Source organism: Panthera onca, chromosome E1 (assembly GCF_046562875.1).
Source record: "Panthera onca isolate mPanOnc1 chromosome E1, mPanOnc1 haplotype 2, whole genome shotgun sequence".
Taxonomy (NCBI): Eukaryota; Metazoa; Chordata; class Mammalia; order Carnivora; family Felidae; genus Panthera; species Panthera onca.
The window spans coordinates 33,520,787-33,532,796 of NC_138352.1; the positions used below are offsets into that span (position 1 = coordinate 33,520,787).

The 12,010-nt window shown below is 42.5% G+C and overlaps 1 non-coding gene across 1 annotated transcript; it reads right to left on the bottom strand.

Annotated features, from left to right (window-relative positions):
• Positions 1-104, bottom strand: LOC132688727 (U6 spliceosomal RNA). Its single transcript, XR_009614694.1, has one exon. It is a non-coding gene; the product is annotated as a U6 spliceosomal RNA (small nuclear RNA).
• Positions 105-12,010: the final 11,906 nt, after the last annotated feature.

Sequence of the window (12,010 nt, forward strand, 5' to 3'; positions counted from 1 at the left end):
AAAAAATGGAAACAAAAAAAGAATTTGCATGTTATTCTTGCACAGGGGCCATGCTAATCTTCTCTTAATTCCAATTTTAGTCCCTGCACTGCCAAAGTAAGCACCCATCTTACTCATTTTTTATTTATTTTTCCAGAGAGAGAGAGAGAGAGAGAGAGAGAGAGAGAATCTTAAGCAGACTCCACACTCAGTAGAGAGCCTGATGTGGGGCACGAGCCCACATCCCTGGGATCATGATCTGAGCTGAGATCAAGAGTCGGACGCTCCACCGACTGAGCCACCCAGGTGTCGTCCACCTTATGCATTTTTAAGGGTACAGTTCAGTAAGAACATTCATACTTTTGTGCAACCATCACCACCGTCCATCTCCAGAACTCCTTTCATCTTGCCAAGCTAAAACTCTGTATCCATTGAACACTAGCTCCATATTGCCCCCTCCTCCTGGTCCATGGCAATCACCTATTTTCTATTCTGTTTTTTGTCTCTAAGAATTTGACGGTTCTAGGTACCTCATATAAGTGGAATCATACAGTATTTGTTTTTGTCACTGGCTTCTCTCACTTGGCATAATGTCTTCAAGTTTCATCCATGTTGTAGCACGTGTTAGGATTTGCTTCCTTTTTAGGGCTGAGTAGTATTGCACCGTACATGCAAACTGCATTTTGCTGATCCATTCATCCATCAATAGATACTTGGGTTGCTTCTACACTTTTGATTATTGTGAATAATGCTATGGACATCAGTGTACACATAATTCTTAGAGACCCTGATTTCAAGTCTTTTGGGCATATACCCAGAAACAGAATTGCTGGATCGTATGCAAATTCAGACTGACAACCAAGTGGCAGTGAGGATGTGGAAGAAATGGAATATTCATACACTGTTGGTGGGAATGGAAACTGCTACAATCACTTTGGAAAACTGTGACAATATATCCTAAAGCTAAATATAGGTATAACCTATAATCTAACCTTCCTACTCCCAGATTTAAATAACTGACAGAAAAGTGTATGTATGTGTCCCAAAACCCGTGTTCAAGAATGTTCAGGGCGGCACACTTTGTAATAGTTCCAAGGTAAAAAAATTATGCATCTACAGTAGAATGGCTACATACAGTGTGATTATTCATACAAAGAAATACTCCAGAGTGATGGTTCTCAGACGTCTGTGTGCATCAGAATCACCCAGAGAGCTTGTTATACTGATTGCTGGGCTCCATCTGCCTGTCCCCTGCCACCTCACAGAATGTATCTCACATTTCTCCTCCTTAGCTGCTCTTATCATTGTTGAAGATGGCTGTCAGCCGCTCCTTGAGTATTCTCTCCTCCCCCACATCAGCAAGAGTGGGGACTAAAGAAGCATAAGAAGACTGATTTCTGACCATTAGCACAAACACAAAAATCTCTCTTCTGCCAGGTCAGTCCTGCACTCCTGAATTTGCTGACATACTTATAAACTTAACTTCCCATAACTCTGACAACATAATTAGAGCATAATTATGACAGAATTATGGTGCCCAGCTTTATCCATGTTTTATAAAGAAGGAATTGACTATTAGCTTTATTAACTGCAAGGTCTTCCTGCTAGGCAAAAGTAGAGAAGAGATTCAAACCTGTATCTTCTGACTCTGGGTTTAATGATCCCTCCTCCACAGCTGGCTGTGTCCCCAGAATGCCAGCCATGCTTCTCCCTCTTCTCTATCTATCCAGGTGCTACCAAGTTCCAGGTCTAAGTCAAGGCCCCCTTTCTCCAAAAAATAAATACTGCAACCCAAAGCAAGATGGTTCTGCCTGATGTGAATATAGTATTGTTTAGCTACCTAATGTGCTTCTGGGCATTAAAAGCTCAGCCCCGAAAGAGCTCCTTCAGGCAGTGTCTGCTGTTTCTGTGGCTAATTGGCTATCCAGGGAGGTGGATGCAGCTGCAGTGAAATGCTGATCTTTTCACCCCGATCACTAGGAGTGAGCTGGGATACGTTTCCTCTATGCATCAGCATTTCTGAAACAGCTGCTTATGACTTCGGCAGAGCCCAGGGGGAAGTGGGGACTCCCTGAGAGCAGCCTGTGGCTTAAAGAGGTTCAGTACCAAGGGCAGTGACTCAAGCCCCACTGGAGAATAAAGAGCCATAAAAGCAGAGGTTCTCAGTCCTGGGCTCCACCCCAAGTCCAACTGGATCAAAACTGGGGGTAGATCTGGCATATCATCTATCTATCTATCTATCTATCTATCTATCCATCCATCCATCCATCCATCCATCCATCCATCTATCCATGCATCTATATAGCGATATATACCACAATTTCATATCTATCCATATCTATCTATCTACATATACATATATACATATATATGTTTAAACCCCTCTTTCCCAAGTGATTCTAGTACACAACAAGGATTGAGAATGGCTGTAGTAATGAACCAATAAATAGGAGGAGGAGTGTTCCAAAGAATAGGCAGTGTCCATGAGACTTAAGAGTTTTAAAAGGAAACTTCCAGGGGAGGCCACTTGGCTCTCTGCAGCCCTGCTTCCGCGAAAATATTCCTGGCCCACTGTAAATGGGTGAGTGCTACTCTTTCTACTCAGGCATAGCCTACTTGGGATCTCTTTTTCTTATACCCACGAGAAACAGCCTGGACATTCTTCGGGGCAAACTGAAGAGCTCAACTACATCCACTTCAAAAAACAAATACACACACCCAGAAAGAAGCCAAGAGGCAGCAGATGTCTTGGGTGTTGGCAGAATGTTTCAAGATTTTTAAAAAGAAAAACCAAGTGTTGCTTAGTTATTCATAATGGGGTAAACCTGGAAACTACTTTAGAGTTAAAAAATAGGGTGTTGGGGGGGCGCCTGGTTGGCTCAGTTGGTTAGGTGTCCTACTCTTGATCGCAGCTAGGGTCTCGATCTCAGCGTCGTGAGTTCAGGTCCTGCATTGGGCTCCACACTGGGCGTGGGGCCTACTTAAAAAAAAAAAAAAAAAAGAGAAATATAAAAAATAATTGTTGGTTATATTTATGTAATTAAGCAAGCAGGAATTAGGTGTCTGCATAATGAAATTCGGTGTGGCCACTGCAAAGTATGCCATGTATGAAAATGTAATGACATGGAAGCTGTGTATGTTCTAGTACATGAAAAAATCTGGTCACAAGAAAGAATGTACCACATGATCCCAACTTTAAAAAAATATATGCATGTAAGTGTTTAGGTATTTCAAAAATGAAAAAAAAAAAAATTCAAGTGTTAGCCATTATCATAGAATGTTAGTGAAACAGGTAATATCTATTTTCCTTTAATTTTTCTATTTGATCCTTATTTCCATAACAAACACACATTTCTTCTGTCAGGAAAAAAGAAGTACAAAACCCCCCAGATGCTGAACCAGTGAATTGATCCATAAGAGTTTCCCGTTTTCAATAGAGGAATACAGGGAGTGTTAGGCTGAAATACAATTTCATAGTACAATCAATGGCATTCAAATAATGAAAGCAATATAGATCCTTCCCTAGAATAAATAACTTCTCTAAGGCAAATGTCCATGCCTCCTTGGAGTTAAATATTAATCTCACCGAACCCAGCCCAGCCTACGAGATGAGTTTTAGTTTATGTGAAATTTTTATGAACTAATTAGTGGGTTGGACCAAAGAGTAGGACCAGAATAGAGTCACAAAGAGGTCTTAGAAGATAAGGCATTTATTAATTCACCATTGTTTTCTTAAAAGGACATGAACTTGGACAAGGAAGTTACCTACTGAGGATCAGAACACCTACAAATCTAAGTCATGTCCCAGGTGGGAAGCAGGGCTGGAAGCAGGGAAAAGGGAGGAAATTAAAAAGCTGGAACAATATTCACTTAAACATAAATGCCAAACCCTGCTTGATGGGGTCTTAGAGGAGCCATGGCCCAGATGGCATCATTGCCATGTGTGTGCCACCATAAATGATTAAATAGGATACAATGTAAAAATCTCACGGTTCCATTAATACTTCAGTGCTCCAATTTTCTACCAGTGTGGAGTTTCTGAAGTGCTCTTGGTTAAACAGAACAATCTCTATTCATAAATTAAAAAACATGTTTGCAATACTGCCATTTTTCTATGCAGCCTATTTCCCCTTTACAAAATATAAACAATTATAGAATGCAGTATATACAGGGAGAGAAAATAAGGGTTCTTTTCATCTATGGCCTCCAGTTTGCTCATTCTGTTTCCCAGAGGTGGCTGCTCCTACCATCTCCAGTATCTTTCCCAATATTCTACACACAAAATAACCCATAAAAGTGAGCAAAATGGCACAACAGACACTCAGATCAATGGAACAGAATAAAGAACCCAGAAATGGACCCACAAACGTATGGCCAACTGATCTTTGACAAAGCAGGAAAGAATATCCAATGGAATAAAGACAGTTTCTTCAGCAAGTGGCGCTGGGAAAACTGGAAAGCGACGTGCAGAAAAATGAACCTGGACCACTTTCTTACACCATACACAAAAATAAACTCAAAATGGAAAGACCTAAATGTAAAATAGGAAGATAGGAAGATAGGAAGCCATCAGAATCCTTGAGGAGAAAGCAGGCAAAAACCTCTTTGATCTTGGTCGCAGCAACTTCTTACTCAACACATCTCTGGAGGCATGGGAAACAAAAGCAAAAATGAACTACTGGGACCTCATCAGAATAAAAACTTCTGCACAGTGAAGGAAACAATCAGCAAAACTAAAAGGCAACCGACAGAATGGGAGAAGATATTTGCAAATGACATATCAGTTAAAGGGTTATTATCCAAAAATCTATAAAGAACTTCTCAAACTCAACACCCAAAAAGCAAATAATCCAGTGAAGAAATGGGCAAAAGACATGAATAGACACTTCTCCAGAGAAGACATTTAGATGGCCAACCGACACATGAAAACATGCTCAACATCACTCATCATCAGGGAAATCCAAATCAAAACCACAATGATACCACCTTATACCTGTCAGAATGGCTCACATTAACAACTCAGACAACAACAGATGTTGGCAAGGATGCAGAGAAAGAGGATTTCATTTGCATTGCTGATGGGAATGCAAGCTGGTGCAGCCACTCTGGAAAACAGTATGGAGGTGCCTCAAAAAAACTAAAAATAGAACTACCCTATGACCCAGCAATTGTGCCACTAGGTATTTATCCAAGGGATACAGCTATGCTGTTTCGAAGGGACACACACACCCCAATGTTTATAGCAGCACTATCAACAATAGCCAAAGTATGGAAAGAGCCCAAATGTCCATTGATAGATGAATGGATAAAGAAGATGTGGTGTACATATACAATGGAGTATTACTCGGCAATCAAAAAGAATGAAATCTTGGGGCACCTGGGTGGCTCAGTCGGTTGAGCGGCCGACTTCGGCTCAGGTCATGATCTCGCGGTCCGTGAGTTCGAGCCCCACGTCGGGCTCTGTGCTGACAGCTCAGAGCCTGGAGCCTGTTTCAGATTCTGTGTCTCCCTCTCTCTGACCCTCCCCCGTTCATGCTCTGTCTCTCTCTGTCTCAAAAATAAATAAACGTTAAAAAAAAAAAAATTTTTCAAAAAGAATGAAATCTTGCCATTTGGAACTACGTGGATGGAACTAGAGGGTATTTGCTAAGGGAAATTAGAGAAAGACAAATATCATATGACTTCACTCATGAGGACTTTTAGACACAGAACAGATGAACATAAGGGAAGGGACACAAAAATAATATAAAAATAGGGTATAAAAATAGGGAGGGGGACAAAACAGAAGAGACTCTTAAATATGGAGAACAAACAGAGGGTTACTGGAGGGGTTGTGGGGGGGGGGGGGATGGGCTAATTGGGTAAGGGGCATGAAGGAATCTACTCCTGAAATCATTGTTGCACTATATGCTAACTAATTTGGATGTAAATTAAAAAAATAAAAATAAAATATTTCATCAAAGAAAGAAAGCAAGGAAGGAAGAGAGGAAGGAAAGAATGGAGGGAGAGAGGGAAAGAAGGAGGGAGTGGAAGAACTGGAGGATAGATAAATGAAAAAAATACATGGAACAATATTAGCAAAATATTGATAATTGTATGATGTGTACAGGTATGTTTAATATACTATTTCCCAAATTCAAAAAAAAAAGTGAGCAAAAGATTTTAAACAGACATTTCACCAAAAAAAAAAATATATATATATGGGTGACAAACACATGACACCATCAGATGTTAAGAAAATGTATGCTAAAACCACAATGAAGACATCACTACAAACCTATGAGAATGGCTAATGTTTAACAGACTTACACCAAATGTTGGTGAGGATGTGGATGAACTGGAATTCTCACAGACTGGATTATAAAATAGTACCCTTTGGAAAACAACTTGGCAATTTCTTAAAAAGTTAAACACACACTAGCCAATTGGTCTAGTCATTCCACTCCTAGGTATTTACCTAAGAGAAAGGGAAATACATGTCCATACATAGACATGGACATGAATGTTCACAGTAGGTTTATTTGTAATTGTCCCAAACTGGGAACAACCCAAATGTCCAACAACAGAGAAGTGGATGAGCAAATTGTGGTACATTCATGCAATGGAATACTATTCAGCAAGAAAAAAGAATGGTCTATCGGTACACACAATAACATGGATAAATCTCAAAATAATTATGCTAAGAGAAAGAAGGCAGACCCACTCCAAAAGAATACATATTGTATGATGCCATTTCTATAAACCTTTAGAAGATGTAAACTAATCTGTAGCGAGAGAGCAGAGCAGTGGCTGCTTGGGGATGAGAGGATGAGGAGGGGTTAGAGGGAGGGATTTACAAAGGGGCATGAGGAAACTTTGGGGGATGATGGATATGTCCACTGTCTTGATTATGGTGATCAAATTGTTCAATTTAAATACATGGAGTTTATTGTATGCCAATTATAACTCAATAAAGCTGTTTTTATTTATTTTTACTGTTTTGTTTTTTTTTTTTTTTTTTTTTTTTTTTTAAGGTTCTTTCAGTAATCTCTACCTCCATCCAACATGGGGCTCAAACTCATGACCTCGAGATCAAGGGTCTCATGCTCTTCTGACTGAGCCAGTCAGGCTTCCCAATAAAACTTTTTTTTTTTTTAAATTTTTTTAACGTTTATTTATTTTTGAGACAGAGAGAGACAGAGCATGAACGGGGGAGGGTCAGAGAGAGGGAGACACAGAATCCGAAACAGGCTCCAGGCTCTGAGCTGTCAGCACAGAGCCCAACGCGGGGCTCGAACTCACCGACTGCGAGATCATGACCTGAGCTGAAGTCGGCCGCTTAACCGACTGAGCCCCCCAGGCGCCCCTTCCCAATAAAACTTTTTAAAAAACATATTATGGGGGCACCTGGGGGGCTCAGTCAGTTAAGGGTCTGACTTCAGCTCAGATCATGATCTCACGGTTCGTGGGTTCCAGTCCCGCATCAGGCTCTGTGCTAGTGGCACAAAGCCTGCTTGGGATTCTCTCTCTCTCTCTCTCTCTCTCTCTCTCTCTCTCTGCCCGTTCCCCAGTTGCATGCTCTCTCTCTCAAAATAAACTTTAAACTAAAACAAACAAACAAACAAACATATTACGTGTATATGACACATGCATATCATTTTTTCCCACTTAACGTATGTTGGAGATCATTCTGTATCAGGACATAGTAAATGAGCATTCTTTTTCAACAGCTGAATAGTATTCCATGATATAGATTTATATGATTTAGCCATCTTCCCTCTGATGCACATTAGGTTACTTATAGTCTTTCTTTTAGAGTCAATGCTGCTATTGTACTTATAAGGTTGTACTTATAAGGTTGATTCTTTTTGTACTTATAAGGTTGATTCTTAGAAATGGAATTGCTTAGTCAAAGGTTACATTAACTTATGATTTTGATAGCTACTATGAAACTGCCCCATTTTTCTCATGGGCTCAAGTCCTGCCTGCTCTGGAATGGCAGGGATGGTCCCCACAAGGATTAAAAGGACTGACTGAAAAGCAGCTTTCTGAATTCCACAAAGTGGAATTCTCTTGATGGTCACGCTCCAGTGAGCTGGTAGTGTAGTCCTGGTTTGTAATCACTCTTTGGTTCCAAGCTTTCTTTGACAATGGATTGTCTTGAAATAGTTGTGGGAAAAGAGGCACCCCATACTGTGGCGCCTACTCTCCCTGACTGGTCACAGGGAAAGGAAAGGGAAGGGCTGAGCAGCTGTAAAACAGCGAGGCCGCAGTTAACGAAGAGGCCATGGCACTTGAGGACATTCATGTCCCAGCGTTACGGCCAATATAATGCAGGGCAACTGGGTCCTTCACTCACCTCTCCCTCTTTCTCTTCCTCAATAATGATGGAGCATCTACTAGGTTTGCTGACTGAGGTTGTGGGAGCACTAAGGAAGATAAGAGACACAAAGGAGGGGCAGGTCAGGAAGTCTTCCCAGAGGAGAGGCCATTTAAGTAGTGTTTTGTTTTTTAAATGGAGTGAAATGTACATAACAAAAGTCTTTTAAAATGTACAGCTCAACAGCATTTAGCACATTCACAACACTGCGCTACCACTATCTCTATGTAGATCTCTATGTAGTGCACTGCATCACCCCCAAAAGAAACCCCATAGCAGTTACTTCCCACAGTAGGGTTTTGAACCCCATAGCAGTTACTTCCCACAGTAGGGTTTTAAAACAAGGAGAAGTGCTTCCCAGGCAGGCTTGGAAGGGAGGCCATTCCAAAAGAGGAACTTTACAAAGTCTTTGGAACCTCAAGCCACTTGGGATGGGCTGAAGAAGTGACTGGGTGAAAGCAGGAAGGAAAGGCAGGGTGAGGGGCAGTGAAGATCACGTGCGCCAGCTTTGTCCTAGAAGCAGTTGGAGCCAGTCAAGGGTGGTAAGGAGTAGTCAGTGGTTATGGAACCTATTTGAGTAATTTTCATCCCTGAGGAACATGACCAACTTTAACATGAATTCAACTTGAGCCAGGGTTTCTCAACACTGGCACTACAGGCATTTGGGGCTGGAGGATTCTTTGCCAGGGTGGCGGCGGCCATCCTGCGCACTGTAGGGTAGTCAGTAGCACCTCTGGCCTCTAACCCGAACTGCCAGCGGCATCCTCCCCACATTACCACGGTTGTGACACTGCCAACCGTCCCCTCCGAGGGAGGGGCAAAATCGCCCCAGTGAGAGCCCTGGAAGGACTGGGACTCTGTACTCCACAGTCCTGAGACGCAGGCAAATCACAGTGTTCTGGGAGGCACTCCCTCTCAGCTGTGTGGAGACGAGAGGGCACGGAGCAGGACCACCTCTGAGCGCTGGGATGTGAGTCCTGAGTTTCCAAACACAGCAAATTAGTGTTAAAACTTTGCAGTGTTTTTTTTTTTTTTCTCTTTTTAAATTCCTTCCACCATTTTTAGTCGACAAGCATTTCACGCCTACCACCTGCCAAGTACTGAGGTGAGCACCAGGAGAATGAGCTCCTCAGGGGATTAGAGTCTCATTCTTCCACCTCACCATCCCCACAGAGGAGACCTCAACGGGGTGTGCGTCCTAAGGGAGTAGTGTCTCGCCCTGGAAGGAATGGGGAGAGAGGAAGGTGGGAAGACCAAGGGCAAGACCAAGGGACGGGCAGCGGGGGGAGATGTGCACTGGCAGACTGGGAGGTGTGTGGGGGTCACTGGTATCCGCTGTGCCTCACCCTCTGTTAGTGTCCCAGTCCCTCACAGTCCTCCTCAGAGTGGCAGCACCTCAGGGGAATGGCTGTGGGTTGGGGTGCACCAGGGAGGACGAACCCAAGGCTCAGGAGCTCCTTGGTAAAGATCCCTGTGCCCAAGGGTGACATACGTGGGCTCAGAAAGTGAACATACTGGGTTTAGTGTGGGGTTAAGTGTGGATTAGAGTGCCTGCCTCAAATGTTCTGGATGTTGAAAGACTCTTGATAGCTTTGTACAAGCCAAGACGCAAAGGGAAGGAGATTCAATTATGACCGAGATTCTTTTTTTTTTTTTTTTTTTTGCTAGGCCCAGTAGGACAGGGCTCTGAGTCAGAGTTAATTGAACTTAGAAGAGTTATGTGACAGTTTCTGCATAAAGTTCATACACATGACATGAAGGAAAAGAACACTGCCCTAGCTCTCCAGGGACTCACAGTCTAGTGGAACCCTCCCTCTGCCCCCACACTGTTTCTTGAGGACATTCTGAGGAATTTTGTGCCACTATTATCTTTTACTTGATTCAATCTCTACAACTGCATAAAGCCACTAGAGACCACTCTGCAGAAAAGACTGAACTTAAGAGTGGTTTAGTGACTTTGCCCATAGCCTAAATGTATCTGTTCCAGTGCCAGAACACAGGACGTCTGACTCCAAGATTTGTTCTTCCTACTCCATCAGGTAGCCCTGCTGATTGCAGCTCACAAGGGAGGAGGATGCTGTGGTTAGGCAAAGAGCAGCTGATAGCTACCAGGAGCACTCTGATCTCTTGGGCTTGTTTTTGTGTAAACGAATACTACCTCACTAAGTGAACAGGATGTTGTGTGATGTGTGTATGAACGTGGCAAAGCTCCAGGTGTGTATTCCAGGTGTTAACTCACTGTAACACACTGGCATACATAACAGGGAACTGGTAGATATTCCTGAACAGAGTGACGAGAGGTTGGAAGTTGTTCGGGAGGATAAACTAGGCAGCTGTGTGCAGAACACGCTGAGAAGGGGTTACGTGAGAGGTAGGGCACCCAGCTCAGAGGGACATGCAGAGGGGGACAGGAGAGGACAAGGAGGCGACTGAGGACTTATTCCAGAGTGAAAAACACAGAATTCCATATTCTTAGCACATTACCCACAAGAGGGAGAATTTTATGAATTATGTGCCATACTCACTTAGAGATAACTTGTCGCTTTGGGGGAAATGATTCTGTCTGAACCATACTTTTTCAGCATTGAATCAAAAATAGTTACTATTTGTATTTGCCTGCTCTCCCTCAAGCTGTAAGCAATTTCATCAGTAAAAGGATGAACTAATGATGCTTGAGAATATCTAAAAAATAATAAAATAAAATAAAATAAAAGTAGTAATTAAGAGAAAGCGACTGCTTCCTAAGAGCTTTGTATCCCAAGGACGGAAACTGAATACCGCAGATCAGGACAACAAATTAGATGATGATTTGACGAGGGCAAGAAAATCGTCAAGTGATATCTGGCATTCCTTTAAGCATTTACAGATTTTCAGCACCCAATCTTCTTAGTTTTTTAAGTATTTTCAGAGAGGGAGTAACAAAGAGCTGTGCAAGCTGAGGAGCTCTGCCAAAGTGGGAAATCTCAGCTGGGTGGAGTGGAAGGCAGCAGACAAAACAGCATCCCTCTTTGTTCCAGCTCAGCCAGCAAATCTGTACCTTCAGGAGGAGGAACAGACTTTTCTCCACGCTTTTGCTTTAGAGAAACAAGAGAAAATATCCTGATGGCAAACATCTTCAGGGAGAGTCTCCACCCACTTTTTTTTTTTTTTTTTTTTTAAATTCTGGGCCTCTCTGCCATCAGACATGGCATGTTGGGGCAGGGCCTCAGATCCTTTCCCCAAGAAAGGGCAGAATAGGAGTGGCCGCCCATCAAACCCATCGCACCTAGAAAGGAAAATGCACCACTGCCTCAGCGTGGGTGGAACTGGCTTCAGGATCTGCTCTGAGGTGCTCTGTCCGGCTCGGCCTCGGCCATCTCTAGGAAGACCTCTGAAACTAGAAGGTTCGAAACTAGAAGGTACAAAAAGAGATGAGCAGGAAGTTTGGCCTGAATTAAAGTCACTAAAAATTTTTTTTACAACTTCAATATATTCGTTCTCATAAAGGAAGTGATTTACAAATGAGTCCTCTTTACTAAGCAGTCAGCCAATAGTTAGTATTCCTTGAAAATAATCAAGCCACAGGACTTTAAATAAGATTTACACGTATCACTATTAAAACCAGGCAAAATTGGTGCTTCTTTCCTAGCTTCTCCTGTGATCATGCAGCACAAGTTATACTTTCTGGAGCCA